The sequence below is a fragment of the Sminthopsis crassicaudata genome, chromosome 3 (genome assembly GCF_048593235.1).
Source record: "Sminthopsis crassicaudata isolate SCR6 chromosome 3, ASM4859323v1, whole genome shotgun sequence".
Taxonomy (NCBI): domain Eukaryota; kingdom Metazoa; phylum Chordata; class Mammalia; order Dasyuromorphia; family Dasyuridae; genus Sminthopsis; species Sminthopsis crassicaudata.
In genome coordinates, this window is record NC_133619.1 from 216,002,713 (window position 1) to 216,026,047 (window position 23,335).

Consider the following 23,335-nt stretch of genomic DNA (forward strand, 5'->3'; position numbering starts at 1 on the left):
GAACTGTACAGGAGGTAAAGCAAATTGTACTTCCCCAATGGGATCTCTCACTTCTGAGTTCTCTGCTTCTCAAGTTTTTGTAATTAAGCTTTTGATTAACATTAAATTGTTGATTTTATTCTTTGTACTTATTTGACTACTTGTATCATCTTAATCTTTTGACTGTTACCAAGATAGTGAGTCCCTGGGACTTGAGGGACTCTGACAAGACTGTCAGAGTCAGGATAAAAAAATGTAATAGGTCAAAGATCCTGGGTTGATTAGCAGTGGGGTTAGGCCCTTCGGATCTGAGTGAAATAGGAAGTTCTAATTTCAAAACAAATCCACAAAGAAACCAAATGAAAAGAACTGAGTACCTTATAAGAAATGGCCACCTAAAATGTAGGAAATAATATTAAATGACATAATAAATTACAGTCACAGTATTTAAAATATGCAAGAAGAAGCCTTGCAGACTTTGCTAACAAATAACTAAGAATAATAGGGCTAAAGAAAGAAAGAAGACAGATTTTTTTTCTTCTGAGATGGCAGAATATTTCCCAAGCTTGTGAAGTAGAAGCATCTTCAGATGAAAAACCCCAAAGAATAGAAAGTATATTTGAAACTCTTAATGCTCTTAGGAAGGAAGATGTCACATTAATTCACTCTGACACATTTTCTGTCTACATATTTGAGAGAATAGACCTGTAGTAGTATGAAAAACTTATAAATCTTTTCTGGCTTCAATTTATTTAACAGCAAAAAAATTACCCCCTAGATAACTTCTTATCAAAGGTTATATCTAGTGTAAAAGGCATGAAATTAGAGAGGCTTAAAAGACAACCACCAAGACAAATTTTCAATGAAAAGAAAAAGCAAAAATAATTCCACATCATGGAACAAAGGTCCATAGTGCATTCATACACACACACACACACACACACACACACACACACACACACACACACACACACAGGTTTTGAGTCAGGAAGACTCATTTTTATGAGTTCAAATCTAGTTTTATCAGACACTAGCTAGATGACCCTGGGTGAGTCAATTAACCTTGCTTGCCTCAATTTTCTTGTCTGTAAAATGAGCTGGAAAAGGAAATACAAACCACTTTCATATCTTTGCTAAGAAAACTTTGAATTGGGTTCAGAAGAGTTGGGCACAGCTGCAACAATTGAAAAAAATGTATATGTGTTATATATATTTATATGTGTATTTGTTATATATACACATGTTATATGTATATCATATGTATGTTTATATATACATGTCATGTACACATATAACACTTAAAATAAACTATGTAGTGTTTTAACAAATGTTTATATAATATAATATTTCAAAATCACAGAATAGAAGCACTTCAGAATTATAAGAGATTCCATGGTACAGCTTGGCCTCTTTGTATCTGATAAAGGAAGGCCTTCAGTAGCATATTTCACAAGTATTTCTCTAGCCTCATTGTAGTGTAGAGGTGACATTCAATGTATCTGAAAGCTTTATGTCAGAAAAGGACATTGCTCTGTCAAACTGGAAAAGCTTCTGGTACCACAGAATGAGTTTGGATCAATCCTGCTAAGTACAGAGAGAATCCTATTGACTGGCCTCTTGGGTGATAAATCCATAGATCATAGAAATCAATGAAATCAATCAATCAAGTATTTTTTAAGTGCTTGTTGTTGTTGTCCAATGTTTCATTCATGTTTGACTTTTTGTGGCCTCATTTGGAGTTTTCTTGGCAGACACTGGAGTTCTAACTCACACAATAATATATTTCTAACTAGGTCAAAACAATCATAAATATAAAACGTTATTACTAGCTCTAGATTAGCCAAAGTGAAAGAGAAAATTGAGGAACCAGTAAAATCTGAAGAAGGAAAAGTTGATGAACCCCAGGTAACTGAAAATCTTCATTCAATGAAAAGTCCACATGTTATGATAAAAAGATGACAAAGATAATCTAAGAAGTCAAACAAATTTCAAAAAGTGATGGATATAGTTATACTGGAATTCCAAAAATTCTTTTTTGAATTTGATAACATGAATTTAACTAGCAGTCTGATTATACAAAAATGGAGTAACTAAAAAAAAACTGACATTAGCTATATTCATTACAATAAAGTCATTTTCTCACAACATTGGACAGAAAGTAAAACATTTTTCAAGAACACAATCGTTTACCATGACAAGCATAGGAAAAAAGTGAAGCTCTCAAGAAATATTCACAAGTGAAGATATCAAGCAATACTATGTTAGATGTTATTTCAGAGAAATATTGAAATCTGAGAGAAACATTGGGAAATTACATCAGTTTTTAGTTCTTCATTGTATACAGAAGAAAAACTTGATTGCTATATTGTCCACCTAAAAGCAACAAAATAGAAATATACCAACAGGAATCTGGCAAACAAAAGATTCTAGATTCTATTAATTTTCACTTGGGGGGAAAAGTAAAAAAAATTAAAATTATACAAACAGTTAAAATAGCACAAAGAATAAAATCAATGGTATTATATTAATAAAAATATTCTTTCATAGAGGCTTAGGATAGAGGAATCAAGAGCAAAAGAAACCTCATGAGGAAGATGTGGAAAAATTCTGACTATCTATAGTATTACAATGAAAACCTCCATTGGCTCAAATAAGAAGGTTATATACTTTTAATAATTAGTCACTAATGTCAAGGGAGGTGATTGAAACTCTGACTTCTCTTTAAATTAGAAAGTAATTGGGCTGCCTAAAAACTATAATTACTGACTGAAATCCTAGGTCTGTTGGAACTAGCTTGACTGGTGTGTGAGAATTGATTGTTAAATTTTCAGTATAAATATTTACAACACAGAAATAAGTGGATGCTACACATCTGCTTTTTTCCTCATTGGGTAGACTTAAGAAAATGATGGAGAGGGTGCAGTTAGGTGGCACAGTGGATAGAGCACCAGCTCTGAAATCAGGAGAACCTACATTCAAATGTGGTCTCCGATACTTAACACTTCCCAGCTGTGTGACACTGGGCAAATCACTTAATCTCAGTTGCCTCAGAAAAAAAAAATGATGGAGAATGCACTAATAACCTAGATTAAATTTAAAAGGATCTTGTGCATTTTGGAGAGCCAGTTATTAAACATTTACTACTTGAGCCTCTAGTTCTAATACTTCTCATAAAGCACTTCTATCAAATAAAACTCATTCCCACTTTAAAAATATTTATTAGTTTTTGACATTTTTATAAAATTTTTATTTATATTCTTTTCTCCCTCCTTCCCCTCCCATCTTTCCAAGAAGACAATAAATCTGAAATTGATCTCACTTTTCCTGATAGTGATCATCTCAATGATCCCTCCAAGTATGGACTACTTACATTTTAACTCCCATTTGAATTGTCTTGGGAAGATTCTAGAGATCACCTGCCATAACTGGTTATTAGCCTAAAAAATGTTGTGCAATATTAAGCAAACAAAAGGGCTCATTAGTTGAAGTCAGATATAGAAAGATGAATACTTTTTTACCTTAAAGAAAAAACTCGATTGATAACACATTATTGGAGCATATAATTACTAGTAAAGACTGCCAGAAATATTTAGCATAAACAGACATCATTTCACAAGAGGATTTCATTCAAGGCCATTTCATAAGGCCCTTGTACTTAGCCTATCCACCAATGATACAAACATTGTCCAACTAGGCAATGAGTTAGAAAGTGATAATTCAAATAAATAATATTCTTCGTATTTCAACCCAACAATCTTGCTTCAAACTGAGCAGAATATCAGTTCAGACACCCATGGAGGACTTGACTCAGTGATCAACACTTTTCCTGCTCAGAACTTCAATCAGAGATTCCTAAGGGTGGAATAGTGGATAAAAAGTCCAATGTGGAGTAAGACTGACTTGAGTTCCAATTCTACCTTCAACACTTACTAGCTGTTTGACCCCAGGAAATCCATTTTAATATTCTTGTCATTTTCCTCATGTATAAAAATTAGGAGGTTGCTCTTGATGGCCAGTAAAATCCTATATCTAAATATGTCATCCTACAATATAAGGGTAGGTAGGTAGCACAGTGGATAATGTGCATGGCCTGGAGACAGGGGTACTTGACACCAGTTCCAACCTCAGATACATACTAGCTGTTTGACTCCGGGCAAGTCACATAATTCCTTTTCCTTCAGTTTCCTCATGTGTAAAATGAGCTGAAGAAGGAAATAGCAAATCACTCCAGTATCTTTGCTAAGAAAACTTCCTAAATGGAGTTTAGGAGAGTAGACATAACTGAAAATTAAGAAACAAGTAATGCCATAGAAAGAGGAAAAGTGGACCATGATGGTGGCTGTGAATAAAAAGAAGTAGTTGATGTGACAGCTATATTTGTTGTGAAGTTAGAAATAATAAGATTTGATCAGTTATGCAGGATCAGGGAGAGTGAAAAATCAATTGAAATTCTTTGAGGTTATGAACCTGGGAAATAGAAGAATGGAGGTATGCTTGATTGAAATAGGGAAGTGGATTAGATTTAGGGGAAAAGATAATGCTTTTTGTTTTAGAGATATTGAATGTGGAATGCCTCTGGGACACGTAGTTTGAAAGGAAGATGATACTGATTGCCCTATACCAACACATACCTTAGATTTGTTCAGTCATTTTTGTCCTTTCCAATTCTTTGTGATCCAATTTGGGGTTTTCTTAGCAAAAATACAAGCATGGTTTGCCACTTCCTTTTCTGACTCATTTTACAGATGAGAAAACTGAGCCCAGAGTCATATAGCTAATAATTGTCTGAAGTCAGATTTGACCACATGTTCCTGATTTTAGGACCAGGACTCTATCCCTTGCACCACCTAGATGCCCCAGTATAGGTAACAGAGGTGATCTGTTTATAGGATAAGAAGGGCTATCTAACCTGTGTCTAAACTAGCTTATCATATTACAGGAAAAAAAAAAACTTTAGAAGTTGTTATGCATGTAGTTAGATAATAATACTGTTTATCCATATAATTTGTGCCTTACATCTAATTACATATATTTATTGCTACTCATGTTGTTTATTGTATGTACCTATTGTTTTTATTTTTGAAGCTTATTTGCTTATGTGCTATTATCATTCACATATTGCAGCTATGTTTACTTTTAGTAATGCATTATTTTGCTATTTGTTTATTCCCAGCAATGCTTCAGTATGCTGATCATTATGTAGGTCTAGTGATATTATTGCTTATTTGGCTTTTGTTGTTGTTGTGATGAATGCTTATTTGGTTGTGCAGTGTAGATCTGCATTTATTATAATGAAATACATGTGTAATATGCTTGGCATCTAATTTAGACATCTAGCCATTGGAACAGCCTGTAGAATGAGGCTGAAATTGCTCTCTCCAAAGATACAATCACTTTCTTAAAGTACCATATCTTTCCTCAAACCTTTTCTTTCCTGATTTGTTGCAGCATTTAACACTGTTGGCTACCTTATCCCTTTGGATACTGTTTTCCATTCTGGGCTTTTTTTTGGTCAATGCTCCCTTTTGCTTCTCCTCCTATCTGTCTAACCCTTACTTCTCAGTCTTTGCTGGATTTCATTTAGTTTCTGCTCTAATTGTAAGTTGCCTCCAAGGTTCTGTCTATATTCTCTTAGTTGGTCGTCTAATCAGCACCCATGGGTTTAATTATCCTCTCTTTACAGATGAGTCCCAAATCAATTGTTTCCTTTCTGTCCCCTCTTTTGCCTTTCTCCTGAATCCACCTTTTCAATAGCCTCCTATTTGATTTCTTGCTTCCATCTTTACCCATTCTAATTTATCTTTCCTTAATAGCCCAAGTAAAAATTACTAAGGTGAAAGTCTGACTGACGTCCTGCTCTCCTAAAACTTTAATGGCTCTCTCTTGTCTGAGGATCAAAATTAAACTACTCTGGCATTTAAAGTTCTTCACTACTTGACCCCTTTCTATCTTTTAGTCTTCTTACAAATCACTCCCATCCATGGTCCTTGGTTACATGGTACTTGTTACTCATCACTTACCTTACTCCTTATTTCATGCTTGTTGACTGTTCCTCATGTCTGGAATGCTCTCCTACCTTGTTTCCTCCTTTTAGAATTCCATATTTCCTTCAAAACTCACTTTAACTTCTTGCTATAGCAAGTCTTTCCCAGAGAGAGGAATTATTTTATTTAGTATATTAAAAACCAATTATTAAGTTGGGATTCATGTTTTTCTCCTTTATTTCAGCATTTAAAGCCCAAATTCTGTTCTTTGAAAGACATGACTGATTGATCAGTTTGTCCTAAGTAATTCATTATTGGGACCCCATCCAATTAATTTCTGTTTAAGATGTAAACTCAATCTAATCTAGGCAAGTTCTTATCCTGAGCACCCATCCTACTACCTTTCCATTGGAGTTGGAGATGATCCAGCTCATGAAGGAAAACACCAACCAGAGTGGTCTGAATGGAGATGAATTCCCCTGTTCAGATTATTGGTGATGGCTGTGTCTCGTGATCAAATCATATTTTCAGCTGGAGAACTTGAAAACTTTTAGCTCATCGCCTCATTAAATGTCTATCAACCAGGGTTGCTTTTCACTTTTAGGAACCTTCCCTTTCAAAACATATTTAAACTTTCAAGCTCTCCATGTTTTTGTTTTTGGTTACTGAATCCACTGACCACCAATTTATTTATTGCCAGCTATGCTAATTAATAAATTGATCATTAATTACTCAGAAACTCTGTCTCAAGGGGCTTTTCATTCATCACAGTGGTCTTCCCACAACTATTAGTGAAATGGTTGACAGAGATACTAGATGATGGCAGGCACCAAAAATTGGGGTTCGGTCATGTGAAAAATTCACAATGGCCATTATCTTTGGAAAAAGGTAGACTTATTTAGGGGAATAGGTTACAGACAAAATGAAGGAATGCAACAGACACCAGGAATAGTAAATATGAAATGTAATGGGAGAACATATGAAAGACAAGTTCCTCATGGAATTTACAATTGCCCAGGAGAGAGGAAAGACCCTATGAGTTTGAGGCATGTCCTTAGCTGGCAGACTAAATAATGAAAGGATCCCAGCATCCTAAAAGAATTAGCTAGTTGTAAAAAGAAGTGGGATTGGGAAGCATAATGCAATTAGGGGAAATAGCACATGGCTTGGGGGTAGGGTAAAGGGAAAGACAAACAAGAGACAAGAGTTCCATAGTGGACAGACTTAAAGGAAAGCAGCAACCATGCAATGTTCCATAGGTAGATTTTATAGAAAAAATTGAACCTCAAGGATATGACTGAGATTTCTGATAGGACATGCACAGGGTGAGACTGCCCTAGATCCCTATAGAAAGTGAGTCTCAGTGGTTTGACATAACTTGGATTTCAGACTGAACAACTTCCCCTGAAAAAGGGATCATGAAACTACACTAATCTCTATCAGTGCCTTCTCCCTGCTTACCTCAGGGATCAATTATTTAATTTTTCTTTGTCCAACCCACTATTCAGGACTTCTTTATTAATATTCTCCACTTAATGCTATTCATTTTTTCAGTGTGTATTTTGGACATTTTCTCTTCTTCAATAGGCTATAAACTTGAGGGTAAGAATGATTTTACTTTTTATTTGAATACTCACTGCTTAGCTCATAGTAAGCATTTAATAAATGCTAATTGAATGGAAAAGTGATCCTTGAATATAGACCTAAAGGAGCATGACATTTATATCACCTTTAATTATCGTAACGTCTTTGACTCATTTATGTGTTCATGACATAGGCATTGTAAATATTTAAAATCTATCCAGACATAGTAAGAATACTGGATCGTTTCTTGTTCTTTATTTTAAATATGCTACCAAAACAATAATGTCAATCACATTTGATACAAAAAGTGATTATCTTCCACAGAAAGATTTTAAGTTCACTGTGATTGAGAAGTCTAATATATTATTTATATTTATGTCTATTAATATATTATATTAGCTTCTACTGAAAACTTCACTTCATTGTTGAATTATCTCATGGAAAATTTCTTCAATAATTTAAAAAAATGTGACTCAGAGTTCATAAATGTAAAAATTTTAAGATATACTGAGGAGGAATGGATACTATTAAGGGCAAAATTTTGAGTTCTAACCATAGACCAAATTAAATCAATAAAAAAGTCAATACTTAACAAAAGCCTTTGTCATCATCAGGTAAGATTTATTGGGTATAAAGCCATAAAGAAGAAGCTGAAATTACTTAAAACACTGGTAACTCAAAGTCAATTATTAGTATTAATTGAATAGCAGTATTGATGTATACTTTTGATAAGGTAAAGCAGATGAAAATGAATCTAGAAAGTATACAAGTATACTTCAACAATACTGATCAATTCTGATGGATGTGGCCATTTTCAACAATGAGATGAACCAAATCAGTTCCAATAGAGCAGTAATGAACTGAACCAGCTACATCCAGAGAAAGAACTCTGGGAGATGACTATGACTACATAGATTTCCCAATCCCTCTATTTTTGTCCGCCTACATTTTGGATTTCCTTCACAGGCTAATTGTACACTATTTCAAAGTCCGATTCTTTTTGTACAGCAAAACAACTGTTTGGACATATATACATTTATTGTATTTATAAATTCTTTAACATATTTAACATGTATTGGTCAACCTGCCATCTGGGGGGGGGGGAGGAGGGGAAAAATTAGAACAAAAGGTTTGGCAATTATCAATGTTGTAAAATTACCCATGCATATATCTGGTAAATAAAAACTATTAAAATTAAAAAAAAAAGAATCACCCAAATAAAGATTAAAAAAAAAGAAAGTATACAAGCAAAATTCCATATTAACCAAATATGGATATTAACCAAACCCAAAATATGTCACTAAAAAGGTGATACATCGCAAAGGAGGATGAGGACCAATAGATGTCAGAGAATACAATTAAACAGTTTAAAAGTGAATGGAAAGACTTTTGCTAATCAGTCAGTCAATAACATTTATTAAGTGCCTCCTGTGTTTCAGGCACTGTGTTAAGTAAGTGCTGTAGTTACAAAAAAAGAGGTAAAATACAATTTCTGTCTTCAAGGATCTAATGGGAGAGAAAATAAGTAAATAAATATATACAAATAAGCTCTATTAAATAATAAAAATAGTAGTTCAATAATAATTGAATTAGAATAATTATAAATTGTGAATTACAATATTTGAGGAAATAATTTAAAAGAGGAACATTGGAATGAAATCGGATTGGGAAAGTCTTCCTGTAGAAGACAAAATTTAACTGGAACTTAAAGGAAGCCAGAGAAGCCACTATGTAGAGTTGATAAGATGGAACATTGCAGGAGTGGGAGATATAGAAAATGCCTGTAGCTGAGAGATGAAGTTTTTTGTTTATGGCCAGAAGGCCAATGTTACTAGATCAAAGACTCTGCGGCAATAAGATGTATGAAGACTTGAAAGGTAGGAAGTTATGAAAGTTAGATTAGATGAAGAAGAATTTTAAAAACAGAGGATTTTTTATTTTTGCAAGAAACAACTTTACTCCATAAAGTAATAGTGTAGATTGAAAATGGATGCTTGCTGCTGAATTTGTTTAATATTGCTAAAAGAGGTTTTTTTCCTCTATGTAGACTATGAAATAGCTATAATCCAACAGTGGAAACTAAAGATTCTTCATGAGTGACATCCACATGACGTTTACAAAGAAGTGCTATACATAGGACCGGGTCACATAAATTTGTTTATAGGAATGGATGGATTTATGATAGTGATTTAGTATCAAATTATTGGCAATAAAAGTTATCTTTAAGAAGATTAGATTCATTTACCAGTGCAGATAATGCCAGGTGACAGTAAAAACTGGGTAATGCAAGTGGCAAAACCCCCTAATGAACATATATTGATTGTTAGAGAGACAGGATCAAGGGACTAGAATTATATATCACTCTCTCTTTTTCATAAAGGAACAGATAATAATCTATATAATAAAAAAGCAGACCCCAAAATGTCCTTGAGAATTCAGCAAATAAATTGCACTGCACTGGGAAAAGAATATTATTATGGTTAGATCTTAATCATCATTTGCTAGAAATAAAGGCAACTGAATTTAAGAACAAAAATGTTAATATTTTTGATAGATGTAAGCCAAATATTCACAACCTCCAAATTATATGGAAAACAGAATTTTCAAACTATAGATACATAGGGGAAGAAGTTAAATCCTGTTGAAACAGAAAAAGGGACATGCTGTCCCTGTCACATTATTCCTGCTACTAGAGTTATTCTGAAGATGCTTCAAAGTTTTGAAGCGGAGTTCACATTCAATCCTAATTCCATTCTTAAAATCAGTCATTTGATCCATCTGAGGAATAGATAGGTAAAGAAGAAAGGGGAATTTGTACTTATGGTCCTGTGTTAAACACTTTGAAATTATCCTCTCAGTTGATTCTTCAACAGAGAGGCAAGTGCTATTATTATCACCACTATTTTACAATTGAGGAAACTAAGACAAACCAGTGTTGACTAATTTTCACTTTCTAAACATTATCTTATTTGATCTTCACCACAGCTTGAGATATATGTGTTATTATTATTCTCATTTTAAAAATGAGAAAACTGAGATAGGACATCTAGTGACTTGATTACTATCACAGAGATAGCATGTATTTGAGATCAGGTTTGAATTCAAATCTTCCTGACTTTAGGCTCAGTGCTCTACCTTGTACTGCTTCACTGTGGCCTTTATGTACACGATAATTTGCAGAATATTAATGTTCAAAAATTATAGGGGCTGATCCAAGATGGAGAAAATGCAGGGATTCACCTGAACTCTTTCAAATTTCTCTTCAAACAGCTTTAAACAATGTCTCAAAACAAATTCTAGAGAACCAGAACCTACAATTTAAAACGATTTTCCAATCCAAGACTACTTAGAAGATTGGTTAAAAGAAACTCTATTATACTGGGGTGAGAATGGAGCACATACTATATTTTCACAGGCGATGCCCCAATATGTTAGGAATAGGCAACTGAATCAGGAGCAGCAGTGGTTATTTCCAGGAGCTCTCAGCACAGAGAGCTCCTATAAGATATAAGAAGGAAATTACAGATTCTTTTGCTGTCACTGGGTGCAGTACTACATTGCTCATACTTAGATCTGGGTTATAGTTCTGATCACAATCCCAGGGCAAGGAGCAGCACATCATAATTCCAGAACAGAAAATTATCCTTAGAAAGAAACCAACTAGAGCATTGGTTAGGACAGTAGTAAACAAATAACTCCTTAGAAAAACTGTAAGTTTACAGAATCCCAGAACTAGTTCTGAACACAGCTGAAGAATGGCTTAAAAGCAGAATTGGCCAAATGGAAAAGAAGAGGTAAAAAGCTCAATGAAGAAATTAATTTCTTAAAAATTAAAATAGGGCAAGTGGAAACTAATGACTTCATGAGACATCAAAAAGCAATAAAGCAAAGTCAAAAGAAAGAAAAAAAAAAAGAAGAAAGTGGGAAGATATTTCATTGGAAATACAACTGACCCAGAAAACAGATATAGGCAAAATAATTTAAGAATTATTGGACTAACCTGAAAACCATGATCAAAAAAAAGAGCCTTGACATCATTTTGCTGGAAATTGTGAAAGAAAACTACCCTAATATTCTAGAACCAGAGGGTAAAATAGAAATTGAAAGAATCCACTCATCAACTCCTGTAAAAAAGTACAAAATGTAAACTTCTGAACATGATAGCCAAATTCCAGAGTTCCCAAGTCAAAGAAAAATATTTCAAACAGCCAGAAAGAAACAATTTAGATTTTGTGGAGCCATAATCATGATAACACAAGATTTAGTACTTCTGCATTGAAGAATCAGAAGATTTGGAGTGATATTTCATGGCGCATTAGGATAACTACCAAGAATTGCCTACCCAATAAAAGTGAGTTTAATCCTTCAAAGGGGAAAATGTTCAATGGAAAAGGGCTTTTCAGCATTCATGATGAAAAGACCAAAGTTGAACAGAAAAATTGACTTTCAAATGAAAGATTCAAGAGAAGCACAAAAAGATAAACAAGAAAGTGAAATCATAAAGGACTCAACAAAATTAAACAGTTTATATTTCTACATGAGAAGATGATACTTGTAACTCCTAAGAACATTCTCATTTTTAGGACAGTTAGGAGTGTACATAGACAGAGGGAACAATTGTGAGTTGAATATGAATAAAAAATAAGGGATAAGAAGAATTTATAGGAAGAAAGGAAAAGGGGGTGGTAGAATGGAGCAAATTATCTCACATAAAACAGGCACCAAAGAAATTTTACAGTGGATGGGAAGAAGGGGAATTTGAGGTGTGTGTGTTAAACCTTACTCTCATTAATATTTGCTCAAAGAGGGAATAACATATTCAACTGCATGTAGAAATCTATCTTGTCCTACAGGAAAATAGGAGGGAAAGAGAATCTATAGAGAAGTGAATCAAAGTTATAAAATAAAATCCATTTCCAAATTGATATATGGTCAATGAATAGGAGCAGGAAGTTTCTGGATGAAGTAATCAAAGCTATTTATAGATATATGAAAAATGCAGATTAAAACAATTCTGAGGTACTTGTCTCATACCTATCAGATTGGTTAATATGACAAAAAAGAAAAATGATAAATATTAGAGGAGATGTGGGAAAATTGAGACATAATGCATTGTTGGTGGAGTTATGAAATGATTTAACAATTCTGTAGAGAATTTTGAACTATGTACAAAGGGCTATAAAACCATGCCTAACCTTAAACCCACAAGTGAAAAACCTTTTTTGTCTGGTATACAAAATTATCAACTTACAGAATTCAAGCAATGGGGATTGTTGTAATTAGCTTTTAGCTCATCATCATCTGCAGTAGTCATCACAAATACTGGCCTTATACAGCACATAGTTTGGACATTCCCCTTTCCTCTTTAACCCAGCAATAGCACTTCGAGGTCTGTATTCCAAAGTGATAAAAGGAAAAGTACTGAAATTTTTATAGTAACTCTTTTGTGGTGCAAAGAATTGAAAAGGAGGGGATATAAGAAATAATGAGGATACAGATGTCAGAAAATCCTGGAAAGATTTGCATGAACTGATGCAAAATTAAATAGGCAGAACCAGGAGAACATTATATACAGTAATGAAGTCTGAGTACATATTGAGGCATATTTTCCCACAGTCTTTATGTTTCTTGCTTTTTTTCAACATGAAATATAACTTACCTGATTTCACATGCGCGATCATTTACATAAATTTAATGTCAGGAATGGAAAGGAAGGTAAGAATTCAGATTTCAAACTATTTTTAAAAATGTTTAAAAATAAATTAATAAATTTGTTTTTAGAAGTACTAAGACTAAAATAATTTGATTTAATCACTTTGTCCAACAGATGCAGTATTACTATATATATGGAGAAAAAGAGAGAGAGAGAGAGAGAGAGAGAGAGAGAGAGAGAGAGAGAGAGAGAGAGAGAGAAAGAGAGAGAGAACTAAATAATTTTGGCTTTGCCCCTTACATATATTGGCTTGTGATCCTGAATACTAATTGCTTGCTGCCCTAGGTCATTCTCTGAGTGTGAAAATTGCATCAGTGGGCGGAACTGGAGTCTTCTCATCTGGGAGTTTTGCAACAGGTATGCTAGCTGACTATTGAATTTTCATTGTCAACATTAAAATCCCAAAAAAATCAGTACATGCTAATAACCAGGGCTTGGTTTATTATTATTTTTCAGTTGTCTAATACTTAAGAAAGTGACAAAGACAATGTTAATAATGCATATTAGTTATAATAGCATGCCTATATATACATACATACAAATATATTTATACATACATATATACATGCAAACACACATATATGTACAATTTTTGAGGGGTTTAAGGGACTTGATAAAGATCATACTTACTATCTGAGGTCAAATTTGAACTCAGTACCTCCTGATTCCAGAGCAGGTGTTCTACGTTCTCCATCACCTAGCTATAACCTGTATGCAATTTTAAAATTTATTCAGAGAGCCAGTTATGAAGTATTTGGTTGTATATCTCTGGTCAGTTCCAGATATGAAATACTTATCCTTTTCATTCTTGATCCAGATATATTCAGGTAGTACAGACAATTTTATCCTCAAAATCATTTTTAACCATGAAACCAGAAAATCATTTACTTTAATCCTGTGCAAATTCAACTTTTAAGGCTAACCAAACACTATCTTATAGATTTATTATTTGCCTTATCATGTTATTTCTGTACCATATAAAAATAGCCCTAATTATGAATTTTGCTCAAGTAAAAGAGACAATACTTACTAGAGCATCTAATTAGTTTCCTCACCCTAAGGCAAACCAGTTTGCACTTTTTGCCATAACCCAATCAACTCTGATATTTCTAAAGAGGGTCATGGGAGTTTGATTCCACTATTTAACTGCATAAGTTCCTTGCTTCTTGTTTTCTTTTTCATTAAAATACTTAAATTAAGAGGCAAAGGCTGTTTCTTATTATATTATCACACCATTTATTATCATTTGAGAAGCTATAGATGGAAGATGTACAGCAATTATGTCAAACTCATATAAAAATAGGGACCACTAATCCATATACAACAATTCTTGCTGGCTGCAGGTTGATTTAGTTTTAAATTTAATGTTAGTGGTACTTTATTGCATTTTTATTTATTTTGTCAAATATTTCCCAATTACATGTTACTTTGTTTTGGGATTTACTTAGGATTATGGGCAAGTAGTGTGCTTGATATGTTTGAAAGAGAGCATCAAGATGAGTATTTCTAGGGAAACATTGTAGAAGGACTAATCCCCTTAGTGTATGACTATTTTTACCTCTTAGGTGAATAGATTATTCATTACTTGCATGACCTGTAGGGTTCCTCTTGACAGGTTGAATCTCTTTTTTGAGAGTTATTGAGTAGCTTGTTTAATTTCTAGTGGAAAAATTAATTAGAATCTAGCATTATGATTAGTACTAACTGCCCCCCTTGTTGTGTGGTGTGTATATAGCCACACTTTAATAGATTTAAAATTGAATATTAATCATACTTTCAAAAGATTTTCAGAATGTGTTATCTGAAGACATCAAAGGATGCTACAAAATTAGCCTGAGATATCAAAAATCTATATCTATATCTATATCTATATCTATATATATGTCCTAAAATTCTCAATATAGTTATAAGCTTATTAAAACTTAAACTAAAAAGGCTGTTCAGAGACTTTTTGGATATCCTGTATAAAAGATGACCTTTTATTTGAAAGCAGTTGTCTTATATTATTTCCAGAATAAATGATTCATTTAAATGATTTTCCAAATTTCAGATTGCTATATAAATATAATAAATAATCACTCTCATCTCTATTGATCAAATGAGATAATATTAAAATTCTTTGCAAATTTATGAGCGCTATATAAATTTTAACTTTAATGTAGGGGCAGTGTGCATAGTGGATAGAATTCTGACTCTGTTGTCAAATAGCTTTATTTTGGACCCCATCTCAGATCCTTGGTAGTTGTATGAACTTGAGAAGAAGTGGAATTAAAAAGAATTCAAAATCCGACTTCAGACATATATTAGCAGTATGATTCTGGGATACTAACTTACCCTTGTTTTCCTCAATTTCCTTATCTGGAAAATGAGCTGGAGAAAGAAATGGCAAATTTCTTCAGTTGTTTGCTAAGAAAACCTCAAATGAGGTCACAAAGTGTCAGACATGATTGAAAACAATTGAACATCATTAGCAATAACAAATAATCTTGGGAAAGTCACTTAACTTGAAAGAATGGATAATAATAGCACCTACTTCATTGCAATTGTTTTAAGGATCAAGTGAGATGATTTGCAAAACTTTAAAGCATTATATAAATGTAAAAATATTATTGTTGTTATCTTCAATTTATAGAAGAGAAGCTATAGAAAGATTAAACTTAACTGGGATCAACAGAAAGAGACTTTTCTAGATTTAATTAAACTAAAGTGAAATAAAATTATGATGATTGTCTAGTTGCTTTGATTATTAAAAATGAACTAGACTCAGAGTTTTCCAGGTTTCCAAAATTTCCACCTGAGTAGTATGTATACACACACATATGTGTGTGCAGTACAAATATATATATATATATGTATATGCACATATGCATATATGTTGTACATCTTCCATCTATAGCTTCTTAAATGATAATAAATATTGCAATAACAGAATAAATTGTTTTTGTCTCTTAATTCAAAGGTTTTAATGAAAAAGAAAACAAAAAGCAAGGAATTTGTGATAGTTAAATAGTGGAACTAAAATCCCACGACCCTCTTTATAAACATCATAGAATTAATTGAGCTATGGCAAAAAATTACACATGTGTGTATCTATATTTACATATATATTCATATATGCATATATATGTATACACATATATACATATATATACACATATATATACACACATACACATACACATACACACACACACACACACACACACACACACACATATATATATATATATATATAGTATGCACCAGGTATAGATTGAAACATAGAATAAGTTCATACCCCTATAATATGACAACCTAAACTATTAGTAACTGTTGTTTTCAACAAATACAAATTCATTTTCTCTTAATGAGCTCTACAATTTAAAAATCAGAACAAGTTTTGATGACACTGACTTTTGAATAATAGTTCTCCATCATTCTTAGGGACCAAGAAAGAAAAAAAATCAATCACAATTTCAGACATGAGTCTAGTCAACTTAAGCTAGAGTCTGTTTTCATCAGTAAATACCACTCCCTTTTGCATTACCTGGCCATGTCAGATCTTTGACCCAATCCCTCTTGCCATTCAAAGGTAGATAGAAACATAAACAGATTGATTCTCTCTAGAGACGCCTTTTTTTTTTTAATTTGGAAACTGAGATGGTAATTCATAAAGATACATAATATATATATGTATACACATACATATATTTACATATATATGAATATATATGTATGAAGAAAGAGAGACAGAAACAGAGAGACAAAGAGAAAGATCCAGATTCAGAGAAAGACAGAAAGAAACACACAGAAAGAGAAAGAGACAGAGAGAGAAAGAGAGAGAGAGAGAGAGAGAGAGAGAGAGAGAGAGAGACAGACAGACAGACAGACAGATAGGGAGAGCAGATAGACTATCATAAGGTTCTCAAAATCTCTGAATATAAATATCCCTGACCTCTATAGCAGATCTGCCCTAGTTCAGAAGGTGCTTTCAGACATCTTTTTTCCATTGCTAAACAGAATTACCAGCATGGAGGAATCTTAGTGTTTCTTTATATAGCAATAAACTCTTTGCTTCCCCACTGGAAGAAATTTAGGAAAGGAAATATGTTACATCAGAAATAACAGTGGCTTTAGTTCCAAAGGATCTAAGTTTGAATTCTAGTTATTGCATTTAAAATATGTTTGCCATTTAAAACATTTCCCTTCTTGAGCTTTCATTTCTACATTTTCAAATAAAAGGCTTAGATTAGATGCCTTCTGAGGTTCCAAATGGCTCTTAATTTATCATTCTATTATCTATTGTTATGGCTACATCTAGACAGGAGAGATTGTTCTAATCTATTGTATCTGTGGCCTTGCATCTTTGTAGTTTTCCCAGTAAAGGGTTGTAAAATAGCATTATGTGAATAGATGCTGAGTCAGTGAAACAAATTGTAAATAAAATGTTTTTTAAAGTTAGAAGTTTAAATTTTTTTTAAAGGAAAGCCAAAATGGTGGATAGAGAGCTGACCTTAAGAAAAACCTAGGTTCTAGAGAAACCTCTTATCCACACTTGCTATATAACCTTTCATGGAGTTTCCTCACCAGAAAGTTCCCTCTTTCAGTGAAATCACAGGATTAACCCTCGAACCCATTGTAAACCATTTTGTAAAAATGTTTTGCTTCCAAAAAGAACATTTTGCTTTGGGGAGTTCAGAATCCCTCTTTGTAAAAGTAGCACAGTGAGATCCATATGGTTACAAAAAACTTTATTTTTAAATTTACTTTTATATTTTTATTTTGTGAGCAGAGATTTCTAATTCAGAAGAGAATGAATTAGGAATTTTCAATCTTATCAGAGGAAACAACATCTAACCTATAATCAGAAACAAAATACAGAAAATTTAAAAACATTTGCATGAAATTGGAGACCATGACTCAGTCACAGACAACTATTTTTAGGATTCTTATTTGCCAACATATTGAGATTATATTTTACCTAACTATAATCTAATCATTATAGAACCTTATTATTATTATTATTATAATTATTATTATTATTATTATTATTAAGATTATTAAGAATCCCAGATCTGGCCTTTCTCCCCTTAGTCCTTTTCCTCTTTTTGGGACCAAGGACATGCAGTGGATAGAGGCTTGGATTCACTATCAAAAAATAAACTTGAGTATGAATCTTGTTTCAGATACTTTCTATCTGAATTGCCTTGGAAAAGTCAAATAGTTTCTACCTGCATGATCTTTTCTCAGCATCAATTACTTCTCTGAAAAATGGGATTAATAATGACATTAAAAGGGATGATATAGGTCAATCATCAAGCATTTAAGTGCTTACTAGTTATCAGGAGCACTGTTAAATAGAGAAAATGTTAACTTTAAAGTGCTATATTGACATTATTGTTATTATTATTGTTGATGCATATTCCGTTTCCCACCATGCCTTTCACCTGTATTATTTTTATATTTGATTTTTACCTATGTGGGTTTGTCTCCTTGACTTTCTTTTCAATAAACTCAATGAGAGAAGTAAAGTTACTGGGTTCATTCACTATCATGGAATCCTTCTCAGTTACAGCTCTAAGTGATGCAGTAGATGGGGTGCTAGCCCTAGAATTAGGAAGACAAGAGTTCAAATTTGGCCCCAGGCATGTAGTGTCTATGTGATCCTGGGTTGTCTCGCTCAGTTTTCTTATCTATAGAATGGGGATAATAAAAGCATCTATCTACCAGGGTTGTGATGAAAATCAAATATGATAAAATATGGAAAGTTCCATGCAAATTTTATATATACAATATGTACACATATACACGTATGTAAAACATGCATTCACAATAGCTAGCACATATGTGTGTCTTAGCTATTATTATTATTCTACATAGAGTCCAGTGAAATAATGCAATCTCAGGACCATATTTAAATTAATTTGCTCACTCTCTGGATCTTCAGTATCATAGGAAAGTATTCATTTGATTGAGAGATGTCTTTAACAGGAGGCCCTGCATGTGAAAGAAAGAACAAAATTAACTTTTATGGTTCATTTGTTTTCATTATCTACAAAACAGCATGTCTCTGAGATCCAACAGATTTTACTCATTCTTTTTTTCCCCTTTCTAATGCAATACTGGAAAATGTCTCTGAAGGGAGAAAATGACATTGTAGGTCAGATGAGAGAGACTGAGTAAAGCAGGATTGAAAGTATAGAGGACCCAGGTATTTAATTCTAATAAAAATGAGATGAAATAATATTTAGAAAGAAGAAAATTATACTTGGAATAATCCAAACTTTCTTACCTGTGGAATGGAGATTGGATTTCCCATGGACATTTGAAGACGTAAGGTTAAATGAAATATTCCAATTAAATCACTTCATTCACTCATGTTTAAAGCACTGAACTAAGGATGTCCTCGCTCCAATAAAATTTTTTGGCTTCCCTAAATACTCTTCATTTTTCAACTGTTTCATAAACTAATATTTCATATTAGAATAAAGCAAAATGAGAATGTTGGACTTGGCCTCTAGGCTCAAATCCATGATATTAGGATAAGATAAATTAACAGGGGGAACAAGATAGGATGGGGCAAATGTATGTTTGAGTGACAACATTTTTAGAAGATTATTAACATAGAGGAGATTGTTGCTACTGTTTGTCCTTTGTTTTCAGGAGGGTGATGTCAATTCACTTGCAAGTGAGTTGGATTTAAGTGACAGAGCTGTGCTAAGTCATCAGCTTCATTCTCTCCTCCAGAGTCACTGGAAACCAGTGGCAAGACAAAATTAAGGATGATTGGCAATTGACATAAAGGATAACTTAAGGAAGCAACTAAAAATGAAGAGGGAATTAAAAAGCACCTACAAAAGATTAAAAGGAACATTAAAAGGAGATTCCTGAAGTCTAAGTTAATGTTCATTCCTTCCATCACACAATCCAACCATCTCATCTTCTACCACCCCCTTCTCTTTTTGCCTTTTACCTTTCTCAACATTGGATTCTTTTCCAATGATTCTTTAGGTCATCCTTAATCTTTATGATTTTGTTACATTCACTTTGCTTTTTTGGTATGTGTTCTTTCTATTTACATTATAGTAATTACTGTGTATGTTGTTTTCTTGGCCTGATTATATTAGTTTGCATCATTTCATGTGAATCTTTTGAATAGTCTCTGTATTTGTCACATATATAATTTATTACAGCATAGTTATTGTTTTATTGTTGTATTACAATCTGTTTAGCCGTACCTCAATAAATTTAATTCTTCTTTGTTTCCAGTTGTTTGCTATCACAAAAAGTGCTGTTAATAAATATATTGGTGTATATGGTGACATTATTCTTACTAATAGCTTCCTTGGGATAAAAGCCAGTAATAGATTTTATGATTTTAAAGAATGTGACTACCTTAGTCAATTTATTTGCATAATTCCAAATTGTTTACCAAAAGGATTTGTATCATTTAGAGCTTCACCCACAATATATTAATCTGCCTATTATTTCACAACTCTTTCAGCACTGAGTATTTTCATTTATTTGATCATCTTTGCCAATTTGCAGAATATGAGATGACATCTAAGGGTTATTTGGATTTGTACTTCTCTTATTAGTAGTAATTTGGAACATTTATGTGATTGTAAATACTTTGTAATTCTTTTGAGAACCGTTCATATCCTTTGACCACTATTTATTGTGGAATGGATATTAGTTAATTTCAATCAGAGAAATTTGAAACAAAAACTTTTTTTCCTTTTTATTTCTGTGCATTGATTTTGTCTGTATAGAAGCTCTTCAATTTCATGGAATCAAAATTATCTGTTTTATATCTTGCAATGCTTTTATTTCTTATTTGATTAAAATACATCTTTTAACTTTAACTGTGAAAAGCATATGAATTAATTCTCACCTGGTTAAATATTAACTTCATTTATTTATTCATAATATTTCAAAGATCATTGAAAGTATTCCAACAATAACCCATGCTCTTTCTTTTAGTATCATATTCTAGGAAATAGATCATCTCAGGTTTGGTGAATTAGGTACCTTGAAGGCATTCATGTGTTTTGCTATTATGTTTTTACTTATTAATTCTGACTATTTGTCAACCATTTTGCTTACTCTACGTCTTAGCTCAAAGGTCACTTTTTGGGAGAGAAAATAAAATAAGAATAGACTGGTTTAGCCATCTCACCATCATTATTTATTCTTGTTCAGCTCATCCTTAGTGATAGGACTATTTTTTTCTTTGATCCCCTTTTTGTCTCTAAATAGCTAAAAGAATGTTTTTTGCTATCTTTAACCTTTATTGTTAGGCTTAAGTAATTTTGAATGCTCCTGACACCATTATTAGAGAATCTTGCTATGTTTCTTATTTATCTTCAGTAATTCCTTCTTGCTTTGAACTTCTTTATACATCTTTTCCAAAACTGAATTAATTGATAAACTCTTTCTTTGTACAGCCAAATACATTTTTGTAGGCAGTTTTACCTTTTCCTCCTTAAGAATCATTTCTATTTATGTTTTCAGATTGTCATTCTTAAGAGTCTTCTATTCCACTTGAGAGTGACTTCTCCTAAAGGATATTCCTCTAATGTATCTTGTTTATACTTTCTCTGAACGCTTTGAAAATTGTTTTTCCCAATTCTAGGAAGCACATCAAACTTTAATTGATTTTTTTCTCTTTTCTATCACAAATTCTAATGGAGTGAAAGTCACTAATCTCCAAGGTGACTTAGTTTTTTCAATAACCAGATCCACTTTGTTAGTCTGAATAGAAAACTCCTCATTACTTCTTCTAACTTATGAGGGATAAGATTATCGTTAACATAAATAATAAATTTCTCAACTATTCTTCTTTAGAAAAAAAAATACTCTTCTCAACAAATGTCTACAGCATTTAAATCTCATTGATATAAATGTCATGCTTCCTGCATAGGTTTTTTAAATTGGGTTCCTAAGTCCTCTTTCTAATTTCACTTTCTTTTCAGGTACTATCCCAACAAAAATCACTTTTGGTTTTCTCCTCATTTTTTTCTTATGCAAATACTATTGCAGAAGTGCAGTTGGAAAAGGACTGATTTTAAATTATGGCTCTGTCAACTAGCTTCCTCTGTAACCTTGTTTTCTTATTTGTAAAATGAGAGGGTTGGGTTAGATGATTTCTAAAGTTCTATCCAACTGAGAGGATACCCATCAATGGACCAAAAAAGTTATGATATGTAAATATGATAAAATATTATTGTGCTGTAGGAAATGATAAAGGGGAGGGTTTCAGAAAAACTAGGAAGATGAATAGAAACAGGAGAACTATTTATATAGTAAAAGTAACATTATAATCAACCATGAAAAATTTAGTAAATCTGATCAATACAATGATCTATCCCAACTCCAAAGGACTGATGATGAAAAATGCTATCAGTCTTCAGATAGAGAATTGACAGCCTCAGAGTAGAGATTGAAGCATATTTTTTTCTTTTCTTTATTACTCCCTTGAAATTTGACTAATGCTGAAATCTTTCAAATGATTTCATATGTATAATGAGAATCATGTTTCTTGCTTTCTCAATGAATGGTTAGAAGGGAGGAACTAGAAAGAGAATTTGAAACTAAAAATCAAAATAAACTCCTTCCAACTTTAGACTTATGATCATATGTTGACTCTCTGTTGTCAATATGAAACTAATGTTTCTAGATTTCTTTATACAAGTACATATTCTTAATATAGTGTGGGCCTCTTTGATTCATATGGTTCTGAAAGGTTATACTTTATTTAATAGAGATAACTATTAAATAAAGGTCTATTAAATAAAGTATAACCTTTCAGAACCATATTTCAGTTGCTGAACTGGGTTTGAATTTCATTTTTTTTCTGAGAATCTGAAAAGTCACTTTAATTCCTTAGGCCTCAGTTTTCTTAAAAAGGTCTTCTCTAAAAGGAAGGAGTTGGAATACTGTATGAGGATGTATTCTGATGGAAGTGGAAATCTTCAACACAAAGAAGAGCCAACTCACTTCCAGTTGATCAATGATGGACAGAAATAACTACACCCTGAGAAGGAACACTGGGAAGTGAATGTAAATTGTTAGCACTAATATCTGTCTGCCCAGG

The 23,335-nt window shown here is 32.7% G+C and overlaps 1 protein-coding gene across 1 annotated transcript in view; it reads left to right on the forward strand.

Annotated features, from left to right (window-relative positions):
* Window positions 1–13,692, forward strand: part of ASB9 (ankyrin repeat and SOCS box containing 9) — a 238,952-nt gene extending 225,260 nt beyond the window's left edge. Inside the window, exon 10 of the mRNA XM_074299951.1 lies at window positions 13,546–13,692. The gene's annotated coding sequence lies outside the window, so the exon portion shown is untranslated. The remainder of the gene's footprint in view (window positions 1–13,545) is intronic.
* Window positions 13,693–23,335: the final 9,643 nt, after the last annotated feature.